The 13,682-nt window shown below is 46.0% G+C and overlaps 1 protein-coding gene across 5 annotated transcripts in view; it reads right to left on the minus strand.

Moving 5' to 3' along the window:
* Positions 1–13,682, minus strand: part of LOC115089624 (phospholipase B1, membrane-associated-like) — a 284,201-nt gene that overhangs the window by 232,963 nt on the left and 37,556 nt on the right. For 4 of the 5 annotated variants that reach the window (XM_029597717.1, XM_029597719.1, XM_029597715.1 and 1 more), the window contains one exon: positions 4,576–4,640. The gene's annotated coding sequence lies outside the window, so the exon portion shown is untranslated. Of the gene's footprint in view, positions 1–4,575; positions 4,641–9,964; positions 10,014–13,682 lie in introns of all 5 variants that reach the window. The other variant, XM_029597716.1, reaches the window with a different exon arrangement.

Here is a 13,682-nt window from a genome sequence, read left to right on the forward strand (position 1 = left end):
TCCCCATGTCCATGCCATCTGCAGCAACCACATAGCCAGAGAGGGAATAGAGAAAGAAGTATTTCTCTTACCTACGAATCAACTGTTGCCATAGAGGTTGTCCTCAAAATCTTCAAAGAGGTCCAATTGCCTAAGTATAAAGGAATCATGTGCTGCTCCTGGGTACCTGGCCACTACATCGAGGATGCGCAGTCGAGCGTCACAGATCACTTTCATGTCGATAGAGTGGAAGAGCTTTCTGTTTAAGAAGATCTCCTCTCTGTCACAGGGTGAGATAATGGCTACGTGAGTGCAGTCGATAGCTACCAGCACATTAGGAAAGTGAGCTATAGCATAAAAGCCTCTCTTCAATTCCATCAAGTCCTGCCTGTCCTGAAGAAATGCTATGTAATGATAGTGGGAGATAGTGGGAGAGTTGCAGTGGCTGTCTGGACATTGTACAACTACAAGCAGCAACACAGTGAGTGCACAGAGAGGAGTACTGTAGGAATGCTATGTAACGATTAATGCAGTCTGATACAACTGTTATGACCTGGCCCAGACAGCGGGAAAAAGGGGTTTGGGACATTCCACCAATGACCCCTACTGTTCTGGAAGGAGCTGGATGCCAGGAAATGCAGGGTGGCCAATAATTTGGATCCCTGCATCCCCAAATAGGGATCAAGGAATGATCCAGGAAACTACAGACCAGCAAGTCTGATGTCTATGCTATGCAAAATGGTAGAAACTATCATAAAGAACAAAATTGTTCAACATATAGGTAGGCATAGTTTAATGGGACAAAGTCAACATGGATTTAGCAAATGGAAGTCTTGCCTCACCAATTTGCTACATTTTTTGAGGGCGTAAATAAATGTAGATAAAGGTGAGCCAGTTGATTTAATGTTGTTGCTCTGGTCGACCACGGGTTCCGTGGTCGACCATGCTCACCTCTCCCTGCAACCGATTGCCTGCTCCAGGCCGCCTGGCGCCGAGGTCAGCAGCGCAGCCTGCTCTGCGAGCAAGAGGCCTTCTTCCACGGCAGGAACGCTGCCGCCGTCTAAGCTCCGCCCCCCGATGCTGCTTAGACGCGCGTGCTGACGACAGCCTCTCCCTTAAAGGGTTCAGGATGGGAAACCCTGGGCCAACCCTCTGGATGTCATCACCCCTGCAGGGATATTTAAGGCCTTTCTACTCCTCCATCCGATGAGTTAGCAAGGATTCTCCTACCTAATTCCTCTCTATTATTTGGATTCCTGTCCTGCTATTTCCGCCATTCTGGGACTTTGTCTCGCTGTCCTTTCTGGGTGACCTATGTACCCGCTCCTCGGGGGCCTTGCCGAACTCAGGGCTATTAACTCCTTAGAGAGCCATTACTACCAGTGAGTTCCTGCATCATACTAGGATGACCCTTTGCTGTGCCAGTTTCTGGTCTACTCGGTGCATGATCTTCTATTTACTTCCACAGAGTCAGTGTGAATACAGAACCTGCTCCTCTACCTTTGTGGCACAGATTCTCGGGTTATCCCGCTTGTGGGCCACTACCGGATCCCTCCTGTCTTGTGGAACTATTTTACTGACTTCCAGCCTACCCCGCGCTGCGGACCACTACTGGAGTTGCCAGCACAAGCTATGCCTAGAGAAGGTATTCACCGGACTACTCCGTGCTGCGGAATAGTATCAGATGGACCAGCTAGCAGGTCATACTCTCTGGACTGACTCCATTGATCCGCTCCTCGGATCACCATTGGCTGTATAATAAAGTTGTTTCCTCTGTTGTCTATCACTGCTGAGAACTCGCCTGTTGTGGTGAGTGCCCACAGGGCTCCTCCCTGTGGGTGGAGTCTACACTCACCACAACCCAAGGCCCCACTAATAGTTCAAGACACACAGAACGTAACAAGTGTATCTGGGTTTCCAGAAGGCATTTGACAAAGTCCCTCATGAGAGACTTCTTAGGAAATTAAAAAGTCATGGGATAGTGGGCAGTATCCTATTGTGGATTGCCAACTGGTTAAAAGACAGAAAAGAGAGAGTAGGGCTAAATGGTAAATGCTCCCAATGCAAAAGGTGAATAGTGGAGTGTCCCAGGGATCTGTTCTGGGGCCACTGCTTTTTAATATATTTATAAACATCCTGGAAATCGGAAGAACAAGAGAGGTGATCAAATTTGCAGATGATGCAATTATTCAAAATTGTTAAATCACATGTGGATTATGAGAAATTGCAAGAGGACATTGCAAACCTGTAGACTGGGAATGCAAATGGCAAATGAAATCGAATGTAGACAAATGCAAAGTAATGCACTTAGGGGTAGATTTTTAAAAAGCGCGCCTTCACGTACTTTTGTTGGCGCATCAGGCGCAAACAAAAGTACGCTGGATTTTAGTAGATACGCGCTTAGCCACACGTATCCGCTAAAATCCTGGATCGGCGCGCACAAGGCTGCCGATTTCGTGTAGCCGGCGCGCGCCGAGCCGCGCAGCCTGCTGCCGTTCCCTCTGAGGCCGCTCCGAAATCGGAGCAGCCTCGGAGGGAACTCGCTTTCGCCCTCCCCTCACCTTCCCCTCCCTTCCTCTATCTAACCCAGCCCCCCAGCCCTATCTAGACCCCCCCCCCCTACCTTTGTCGGGGGATTTACGCCTCCCGGAGGAGAAGTAAATCCCCGCACGCTATCGTGCCGCTAGCGCGCCAAGACGCGACCTGGGGGCGGTTACGGAGGGCGCGGCCACGCCCCCGGACCACCCCGGGTCGAAACCACACCCCTGGGCCCGCCCCCGAAATGCCGCGTCCCGCCCCCAAAACGCCGCGCCGATCCGACACGCCCCCCTCGAAAAACCCCGGGACTTACGCAAGTCCCGGGGCTCTGCGCGCGCCGGTAGGCCTATGGAACATAGGCGCACCGGCGCGCAAGGCCCTGCTCGCGTAAATCCGGGCGGATTTACGCGAACAGGGCTTTTAAAATCCGCCCCTTAGGGAAGAGAAACCAAAATTAAAGCTAAACAATGCAAGGTTCCACATTGGGAGCCATCACTCAGGAAAAGGATCTAGGTGATATTGTTGATAATACGTGGAAATCTTCTGCTCAGTGTGCAGCAGCAGCAGACAAGAAAGCAAATAGAAAGCTGGGGATTATTAGGGAAGGAATGGAGAATAAAACAGAGAATATCATAATGTCTCTGTATCACTCCATGGTACGACCTCATCTTGAGTATTGGTGCAGTTCTGGTCACTACATCCCAAGAAAGATATAGCAGAATTAGAAAAGGTATAGAGAAGGGCGACCAAGATGATAAAGGGGATGGAACAATTCCCCTATGAAGGAAGGATAAAGAGGTTAGGACTTGGAGAAGAGACGGATCAAGGCAGATAAGATAAAGGTCTAAAAAATGAGTGGAATGGAACGAGTAAACGTTAATGAGTTTTTTCCTCTTTTGAAAAGTACAAAGACCAGGGGACACACAAGGAAATTACTGGGTAATACATTTAAAACTAATAAGAGAAAATCTTTTTTTACTCAACTCATAATTAAGCTCTGGAATTTATTGCTGGAGGATGTGGTGAAAGCTATTAGTGTAGCTGCATTTAAAAAAGGTTTGGATAAGTTCCTGGAAGAAACGTGCTTTAACCATTATTAAGGTAGAGTTGCAGAAATCCACTGCTTATTCTTGGGATAAGCAGCTTGGACTCTCTCTACCCCTTGTCATCCTGCCAGATACTTGTGATCTTGATTGACCACTGTGGGAACAGGATGCTGGGCTTAAAGGACCTTTGGTCTGACCCAGTATGGCAAATCTTGTGTTCTTATGAGGAGAATTGATGGAATAAGAGCTCAAGGTCAATGGCAGCTTCCCAGGAAATGAAGCATGGCTGAAAATGGGAGTCCACTGTTTGTGTCTAGTTATAGAAAGCAGTAAGTTATAATTGGATCAATGCCGGGATTCACTTATGCAAATATCTTATAAGCAAGCAATCAGGGACCAAAATAATACAAATCACATCCAGCAGGCCTTCAGCTGAAACCCTGCATTTCTATTTTTCTACATACAGGTTGCTCGGGAGAGATCTCATCCATTTCCTGTTCTGTATTTATGGCAAAAATAATCTTGGTCCAGTGTGGCTCAGGGAACTTAATGATGCATGTCACTCTATAGTTCACGAATATCTAATCAGGTTTGGTGCCAAAGTGGCCTCACAACATTAATCTGTCATTTTCTATTAAAAAAATAATCAGCAATGTGTAACCAAATAGTTTTCAGTAGGAACAGTAACATTCCTGTCCACAGCCCATTGAAATGTGAATTTTTAATTGGAAATGATGAGAAGAGGACAATGGGTGCCAGTGAACATCTATATACTTGGGAAATGGACAATAACATTCCTTGCCATGCTTGATCCAGGGGACACTCATTTGCACATTCTCCCTTGTGCCTGGCATATATAAAGAAATCAATGCTTTATCATTTCCTATTATAAATACATTTAAAAGAATAATTAAAAAAAAAAAATCACAATTACGTTGTGGATTCTTCCCTGGGTCTAAAATAGTCAAATGATAAATCTGAAAGTGCTAAGTGCAAAATGAAGTTACTATACCTGAAATCTTGACTTGTTTATTCGCTCCTGGATCCCACTTATGTAAGCTTCCCAATTGTCAAAATCTGAAGAAAAATACAGCAAGTGCTTTGAGTGAGGAAGTCTAACATTAACTTGTTTTGCTTTATTTTTTAAATGTTTTTCTTTTAATCTCTATTTAAGAAGTTGAGAATTTGTGATCTACAGCAATGAAGGCATCATCCGTGAACACTAAATCTTGTTCATGACTTATTTATTTATTTATTTATTTAAAGTTTTTATATACCGACATTCATCAATGATATCACATCGGTTCACAGTCGGGCCAATCCTGTATCGTGCGGTAGGAAGAGCTGCGTTAGTGCCTACGGCACCCGCAGTTACCGCCCGCACAGAGCAGCTCACCTACCGCGCGATCCTGAAGCCTAATTATATGTAAATGTAAGCCGCGTCCGAAAAGCCTTAGTCCCGCGCAAACCAGGATACTGGATAGAGCGCCTATACAGGATCCTGGGTGCGCGGGCCTAAGGCTTCACGCCACGCTGGTATCTGTCATTTCAAATGTCATTTGAAATGACAGATACCAGGAAGCAACGGCGGCGACAGCGCAGAAGCAACGGCGAAAGGACTTTTCAGTGTCCCCCCTCCTCTCGGAGCAGGGCGCGAAAAGCTGCCTTGCTCCGGGAGGAAGGGGGACACTGACAGCGACGAAGCTTTCCCCCAGCCCGGACACCGGCGAAGCCAGCGGCGGAGAAACGGCGAAACGACTGTCAGTGTCCCCCCTCCTCTCGGAGCAGGGCGCGAAAAGCTGCCTTGCTCCGGGAGGAGGGGGGACACTGACAGCGGCAAAACTTTCCCCCAGCCCGGACACCGGCAAAACTTACAATTTTGCAGCCATGAGCCACGAGCAGGAAGGCGAAGATCTGGCTCCGATAGCTCCTCCCGACAAGATGGCCGCCTGCACGGGGAAAGAGTACAATTGGCCGCTCAAGACGTGATGTCGTGACGTCAGGTCTTCAGCGGCCAATTGCACGCTTTCCCCGTGCAGGCGGCCATCTTGTCGGGAGGAGCTAAGGCAGGCCAGATCGTGTTCGTGCTCGTGGCTGCAAAAAAGTAAGTTTTTTGCCGGTGTCCAGGCTGGGGGAAAGTTTTGCCGCTGTCAGTGTCCCCCCTCCTCCCGGAGCAAGGCAGCTTTTCGCGCCCTGCTCCGAGAGGAGGGGGGACACTGACAGTCGTTTCGCCGTTTCTCCATCGCTGCTTGTGCGCTGTCAGTGTCCCCCCTCCTCCCGGAGCAAGGTGGCTTTTCGCGCCCTGCTCCGAGAGGAGGGGGGACACTGACAGTCGTTTCGCCGTTTCTCCGCCGCTATCTTCTGGCTTCGCCGGTGTCCGGGCTGGGGGAAAGCTTCGCCGCTGTCAGTGTCCCCCCTCCTCCCGGAGCAAGGCGGCTTTTCGCGCCCTGCTCCGGGAGGGGGAGAAGAGACAAGCGGCGAAACAACTTACTTGCACGGGGGAAAGCGGTCTCCGTGGCAGCCCCAGTCCTCTCCCCTCCTCCCGAAGCCAAAAAAAAAAAAAAAGCTTTTTTTTTTGGCTTCGGGAGCAGGGGAGAGGACTGGGGCTGCCACGGAGACCGGCACCCATGATCGCGGCCGGGGCAGGTGAGCGGGGGCTGGGGGAAAGCTTGCCACCTACCCTGACCCCTGCCTCTACCGCCTGGGTCAGGGTAGGCGGTAAGTTTGCAGGTTAAACGCGCGACAAAGCGGCAGGGAAAGGTAGCGTTAGTCGGGGCGCGGGTTACGGGATGCTAGGGGAATAGCTAATTCGCTCGTTTGCATGCAATATCGCGCTAATTCGCTCGTTTGCATGCAATATACATGCCGCGGGCGGAAGGGGTTACCCGGGGAATTTAGGACGCGGTAGGAGTAGGTTAAAGGGGATTCGGGATCGCAGGAAGGGCTAACGCGGCCGGAACGTGAGTTAAAAGCGGCTTAGGAGCAGGGTAAACGCAGCCGCACTTTACAGGATTGGCCCGAGTGTAACTCAAACAGACGCCTGGGGTGGCGCTTTACATCAAACAAATATAACGTCGAACAAATATAACATGTTAACAAGAGAGTAATTGAGGGGGGGAGATATAAAGGGGAGTATAACGTTAAATTATTATAATAAACAAGATTTGCAAGTATATACAATATGTTCAATAATGGGAGATAGCATAAAATATAAAATTTGGGCAGAATATGAAGTGAGAGGGGGTGAAGGGAGAGGGGAGAGGGGAGGGAAAGGGGGGGAGGGTAGCGCGGTGGAGAGAGATAGGGGAAGTTAGGTGTATGCTTTAGTGAAAAGCCAGGTTTTAAGCTTCCGCTTGAAAGTTTTTAGGCATTCTTCTTGCCGTAGTTCGTCTGGCATTGTGTTCCAGAGAGTTGGCCCGGCGATCGATAGCACACGGGCTCTCGTGGAAGTTAGTTTGTAGAGTTTGGGAGAGGGGGTAGGCATGGTGGCGAGATGAGGGTGTCTAGTGGGCTTATTAGATTGGTGGAGTCGGAAGGATTCATTAAACCAGTTCATTTCAGGATTGTATAAGGCCTTATGGACGAGAGAGAGAGCCTTATATTGTATGCGGGATGCTATTGGGAGCCAATGCAGGTCTTTTAAAACAGGTGTGATATGGTCATGTCTGCGTGAGTTGGTCAAAATCCGGGCTGTTGTGTTTTGCAGTATTTGAATGGGGTGGATGGCGTTGTTCGGTAGGCCGAGGAGGAGAGAATTACAGTAGTCGGTTTTGGCGAAGATGGTGGTTTGAAGTACTGTACAGAAGTCGGGGGGATGTAGTAAGGGTTTAAGTTTTTTTAAGGTGTGTAGTTTAAAGAAGCCGTCTTTTAGTATGTTACTGATGAATTTCTTCAGCGTGAAGTGACCATCGAGGATGATTCCCAGATCACGGACTTGTTGGGCAAATGGGATATGGAATCATGGTAAGAAATTTAAAAAATACATTCCTCTTATATTTCCAACTTTGATTATAATTTTGACTAGGCTGCATAACCCATTTCTACATGAGCAAATTAATACTTTTAAAAATGGACCTTCATGTTAAATGACCTTGTTTATTTATAGTATCAAAGATATACCGGCGAGGAAGCTTTTGTGCTGCACATTTTACAAGTTCCTTGGAACATGGTACTATGTCAGACTGGATTACCGTGCACCCTTTATTTATAGAGCTAGTGTTTCTTGTTGTCAATATGACTGTAAGTCTATAGAAATAAACATTTGGAAAAGAACATTTGGAATAGGACCTGTGATTATAACGTTCTACGGGCATTTTGATGACTTTCATGGTATAAATGAACAAGTGCATTTAATATGGTGGTCCATTTTTTAAATTGTTAATTTGCTCATGTAGAAATGGGTTACCCAGCCTAGTTAAAATTAAAATTGAAAATATAAGGCGAATGGTTTTTAAATTTCTTATTATTCTTTATACATTTGCCTCTTAGACTCTTGTTTGAAAAGCATTTTACCAGAAATCATAGTAACATAACATAGTAACATTGTGAATGACGGCAGATAAAGACCAAAATGGTCCATCTAGTCTGCCCAGAAAGTTTACTGGGTTAGTAGTAACTGCCGCTCTGTCCAGCAGTATAAAAGAGCATGGGTAGACCGTGGTTTGTGTCACTACCTGTGGGATGTTTTCGTCACTTCCAGTCTTTGATGTGTGCTTATTTTCTCTGGTTATTTTAATCTTTAATTGTCTTTTTTGGTTGCAGTTTCTGCAACTGGATGTATTAGTTTGAATCATATTCTATAAAGCACTCTTTAAATGTGATTAAACGTTTTCAATGAGGTGAAATTAATTCTGAGACCTGAGAATTGGACGGTTTCGTTGGTGTGAATATATGGATGTTGTGGAAGGTAAGGTTTATGGTTTAAATGGGATATACATTGTTTTGATTTTTTTGAGCGAATATTTAAATCGTATTGTTTGTTTGATTTAAGTGGAACTGTTGGCGAGTAGAATTCTGGCGAAAACTTATCCCTGAAGAAGCCAGGTCTTTTCGGGTAAAACAAGGATCTCTTGTTGGACGAGTCCATTGGACAGTGTTGATTCTACGTTTTGAAACAGGAAGAGTCCATTGGATAGTGTTGTTTCTACGTGGTGAGACATATTGGATGTTCAGCTGTGCAGATTTTTAGACGGTGCGATTTGGTAAATCTTTGACTGGACAAGCTATAATATCTGTACATCAAATTGTTTATACTATAGAGATGCTATTGAAACCTTGAGCTGAATCACCATGTTTATTTTCCACTAGATGATGAATATGCTATATCAAGTTTGCGAGCATTAAAGAACATAGATTGTGAGGTGTTTTTAGTGGTTGAATGGTATGGTTGTGAATGAGTGTATGAGCTAGATAGTATTTATTGTCTAGATAGATATTTTTAATTATGTGGTCTCAATAAAAAATGTTTGTACGGATTGGTGTTTGATGTGTTATTAGAATAGTGTATTCTCTAATATATAGGTATAGAGAACCTATTGAATTATTTACCCTCAGTGAGTATTACCTCAGCAAGCAGAAATGAAACTTTAGGTGTAATAGAAAAATTACCGCATTTCTTCACTTCCATTCTCCTCTGTATTTGTCCTATGTCCTTCTGAATTCCACCTCTTCCGGGAGGTCGTTCCATGCATGCACCACCCTTTCCGTGAATAAACATTTCCTGATATTGTTTTGGAATCTTCCCCCTTGGAGTTTCACATTGTGATCCTCAAGCTTTACAACTTTCTTTGCATCGGAAAAGATTGTTGTGCTTCATTAATTCCTTTCAGGTATTTGAAAGTCTATCTAATGGACCCTCTGGGCACATTACCATTCAAGCCTGGTAGCTCCTTGAGTCAGCTAGTGCAGTGTAGATTAGTAAGTTAGGGGAGATTCTATTCAATGCAGCCCCTTCCCTTTGAGGATGCTGGGATGACCATCCCCCTGGCAGGTTACATTAAGCACCTTTCTATTGACAGTATGGAGGCAGTGCTTTGAGTTGGAGTAGGTGGCAGTCAGGTGTGTTTCTGAGTTGATTTTTGGGCTTGCTTAGAGGATCCTGAGGATTCTGACTAAAGTTGGGAGGCTGCACTATCAGTCCTCTAACTGGCAGGTAGGGCTTACCTAGTGATTTTTTTGCCTTGTTTTTGCACCTTTTTTGTAGTAGGAAGCCTTGAGTGACCACTGGGTGTTGTCTGGTTTTAAGAAACAGTAAGGAAGACCTGCCCTTCTGCAAACTTTTCAGGGACCAGAGTTATGGTGGTGACCTGATTTGAGGGCCTATTGGTGTTTGTACTCATTTCAAGGGAAAAAGATTTTTTTTTAGAAAAACCAGGAGGAAGATTTCTGCTGTCCCTTCTTACCTGTGGAGGAACATCATGAGCTGCATGCTCCCAAGGGGCTCCTTTCCAACTTGGGATTCCATGCAAGAGAAAAGATAATGAGAACAAAAAAGACATCTTATTGGGAGTACAAAAACCACTGAACACCTAAGGAGGACATCCACTTGGAGTTCTCAAGCCCTGGAGAAAGAGGATTTGGACTCTCTATGCAGAGACTATGAGTTATCTATTTTTTCCAGTTTTAGAGGGGTTTTTCTGTCCCAACAAAGGATATCCTGGCCACTTCAGGATCTCGCTTAGCCAAGTCCTGGAGGCTAAGTGTTTCCCATGTCCTGGTATGTGAAATCCATGCACAGATAGAAAAGAGAGTGTAAGAAAGAAAATATCATCTGTGGTGTTGGGAACTGTATTGATTGTGCCATTTACCTACCCGACTACCCATCAGTAAAGATTTTCATTTTGGACATTAACCAAATCCTCTGAGGTTTTATTGGCACTTAAAGCATTCACAGTGGATAAAAAGTCAGTGTACCACCTCAGAGAAAATAGTACCATAGCACTCCTGTCACTCTTTCCCCCCACTGATATAGGGTTCTGGCCCTGGGGAAAGCTAGCCAGAGTGACCCAGCCTCAAGAGGACTACAAAACCTTTTATGCCCCATCAGCGTGCAGTGATCATCCGGGGATGGGGGTTACATAAAATGGTGCCCAACATGGGGCTTGGAAGAGTGTGGGATGATTTTGTGACTTTTGGCATGAAGACAGCTGTGAAATTAATCTTTTTTGGACTTTGCTGGGTTGTTGGTGAAAAGTAAGAAGAAATATCCCTTGGAAATGAACAAACTAAAGATAGCTGTTTTCCTTGCCTTTGGGAGAAGTGTTCAGAAGCACCACCAAGGGTGGTGATGGTAACATCAAGACAGATGGAGCTGGTTCAAGTCCACGAGGAGCTTGGTGACATCAGAAGAGAGGTGGTACCCATGATGTCCCTGCAGGAAGAGTACAAAGATCTGGCTGATGTCAGCTGAGCCTGGAGGAGCTGCTTGCCCAAGATCCTGGAGGTGATATGGTTGGTTGCTCTGGAGAAGAAAGGCAGTGGAGGCTGGGGAAAGCTAGTATGGGCCCAGCTACTTTCTACCCCTACCACTAGGGCCTTTACATTAAGAAGGCTCAAAATTATGAAGCAGGCCAGGTGTCGTTGTGAGAGAGGGGAGGCGGTCACACGATTGTGGGGTCATGGGAAAAAACAGCACTGCTGGTATTGGGCCTGGGATGACTGGAGTCAGCAGCATTGGAGCAGGGCCCAACACCAGACAGACATCACAGCATCAGCTGCAGAGGCCAGGAGAGAGAAAGGAACCCATAGGAGAAGAGATGGAGAGGATTGTAGGGTGCCAAGTTCCAACACATATCTGAAGATGACCTCATTGCCCCTAGACTGCCACGATCCCTGCCTGCCCAACCCAGTGCTCTCCCTGCTGTCTCAGGGACTGAGAACACTGGCAGAGAGGGAATGACAGCGTGCGAGTGTGAGCAAAGCTCCTATACGTCTGGAGCAGAAGAGCTGCAGGAGCTAACTCAGACCAGTGGAAAGAAGTCAGAAGAGCAGTGGCAGTGGTGTGATTCAGTACTGAAACTGAAAGAGGCAGCTGCAGCCCAACACGGGAGGACCTGGAAGTGCATCGGAGCCATGGTGGAGTTGTGCAGGAACAGCGAGATGGAGCATCAGCCTGAAAAAGCAGCCAGCAGAGGAAAGCACAGGCCTGAGATCCACCCAAGCCCAAGAGAAGAGGAATATCACTGCTGATCTGAAGGAGTGAAGACTCTTCCAACTTCCTTCCAGTAGTCCAAGTTAACTCCTGCAGCTCTTCTTCTCCTGACATACAAGAGCACCGCTCACACTAGCACAGCTGCCACAACCTCTCTAAAAAAGAGAGTTGCACTGGAGAAAGCACAGAGAAGGGCGACCAAAATGATCAAGGGAATGGAAAATCTCCCCTATGAGGCAAGACTAAAGAGGTTAGGGCTGATCAGCTTGGAGAAGAGACGGCTGAGGAGGGATATGATAGAAGTCTACAGAATCATGAAAGGACTTGAATGGGTTAATGTAAATTGGTTATTTACTCTTTCGGATAATACAAGGACTAGGGGGCACTGCATGAAGTTTAAAACAAATTGGAGAAAATTATTTTTCACCCAACGCACAATTAAGCTCTGGAATTCATTGCCAGAGGATGTGGCTAAGGCAGTTAGTATAGCTGGGTTTAAAAAAAGCTTTGGATAAGTTCCTAGAGGAAAAGTTCATAAACTGCTATTAATCAATAGGGAATAGCCACTGCTTGTTTCCAGCATTAAGAGCATGGGAACTATTTAATGTTTGGGTTCTTGCCAGGTACTTGTGACTTGGATTGGCCTCTGTTGGAAACAGGATACTGGGTTTGATGGACCCTTGGTCTGACCCAGTCTTATGTTCTTGTGAAAGAGAAACTGCACTCACAGGAGCTGTTTTTAAAGGGCAGCTCACTACCCAAATGAAATCTTTCCTAAAAGGTCTAGATCCCCTGAGGGGCCCAGCAGAGGAAAGGTGAAAGGAGAAGCCCTTACTGCGGGATCCAGCAGGGCCAGAGAGGAAGTTCTGGTCTCGACAGTGGCAGACAGTTTGCACTGCTGCTGCTGGTCTGAAAGATTTGGATACTGATGCTGACTTGCATCCTGTTTTCAGTTTAACCAGTTTTGACACCTGAAAAGAACCGAAGAGAGAATGTACTTTGCCTTTATTTTATTTATTTTATTTATTTAACAGCTTTTAATATACCGGTGTTCGTGCAAGCACATCACGCCGGTTTACAAGCACATCACGCCGGTTTACAATAAACTTGAGAAAGGAGGAAATTACAAAAAACAGGGAGTGGGGGAGTGGAGCAGGAGCGAAAAGAGGGGGGGGGAAGAGGGGGGAGAGAGGTAAAGGAGGAAAGACAGCAGCTGAGAAAGGTACAAGGAACATATCAGTATTTACAGGATAGGTTGCTTAATGAGGTTAGAACAAGGTTGATTTTTTACAGCGGTTAATGAGGAATAAATAGATTATATAATGATATATATTAAAGCTTAATTACAGCAGTTATGGTGGATTATATAGATAACTTATTAAACAATTAAACACATATATATAAAGTATTAGCTTATTTACAGCAGTTACAGCAGGTAATAACGGAGTCTTGATTTCGACATATAGGTTGTAAGTTTTAACTGGGTTACAGTGGAGCACGGTGGGAGGGTGGCGGGGGTATAGGGAAAGGGTAAGGGGAGGGAGGGTGGGGGTATGGGTGGGTTGACGGGTGAGGCTCGGGTGGATTCAGGGTGGTGAGGCAGGGGAGAGACAGGGGGGAGCGATTGGGGGGGTTTCAGGGGGGTAGACTATAGGGGGCCGGGTGGGCTGGAAGGTGCCAAGACTTCTTCTAGGCAATGATTCTCTCAGGCCCCCGAAGCAGACATCCTTGTCGAAACGTGGCCAGCGTCGAGCGCAGGAAGTCGTCTTTAGTAGGGAATTCATACACCATTTCTCAGCTATCTTTTAAGCCATAAGCTGTGTTAGATGTTTCCCTAGCTGTCAGCAATACAGATTCGAAAAAGGATTTCAAAAACTCTTTTGGATTTAGTTTGGGGCTTCCATTATATTATAAATTGGACTAAGGCTTAAAAATATCTTTGCCTTTTTTAAATTGCATTTGGAAAAAAA

Source organism: Rhinatrema bivittatum, chromosome 4 (assembly GCF_901001135.1).
Source record: "Rhinatrema bivittatum chromosome 4, aRhiBiv1.1, whole genome shotgun sequence".
In the NCBI taxonomy this organism is placed as follows: domain Eukaryota; kingdom Metazoa; phylum Chordata; class Amphibia; order Gymnophiona; family Rhinatrematidae; genus Rhinatrema; species Rhinatrema bivittatum.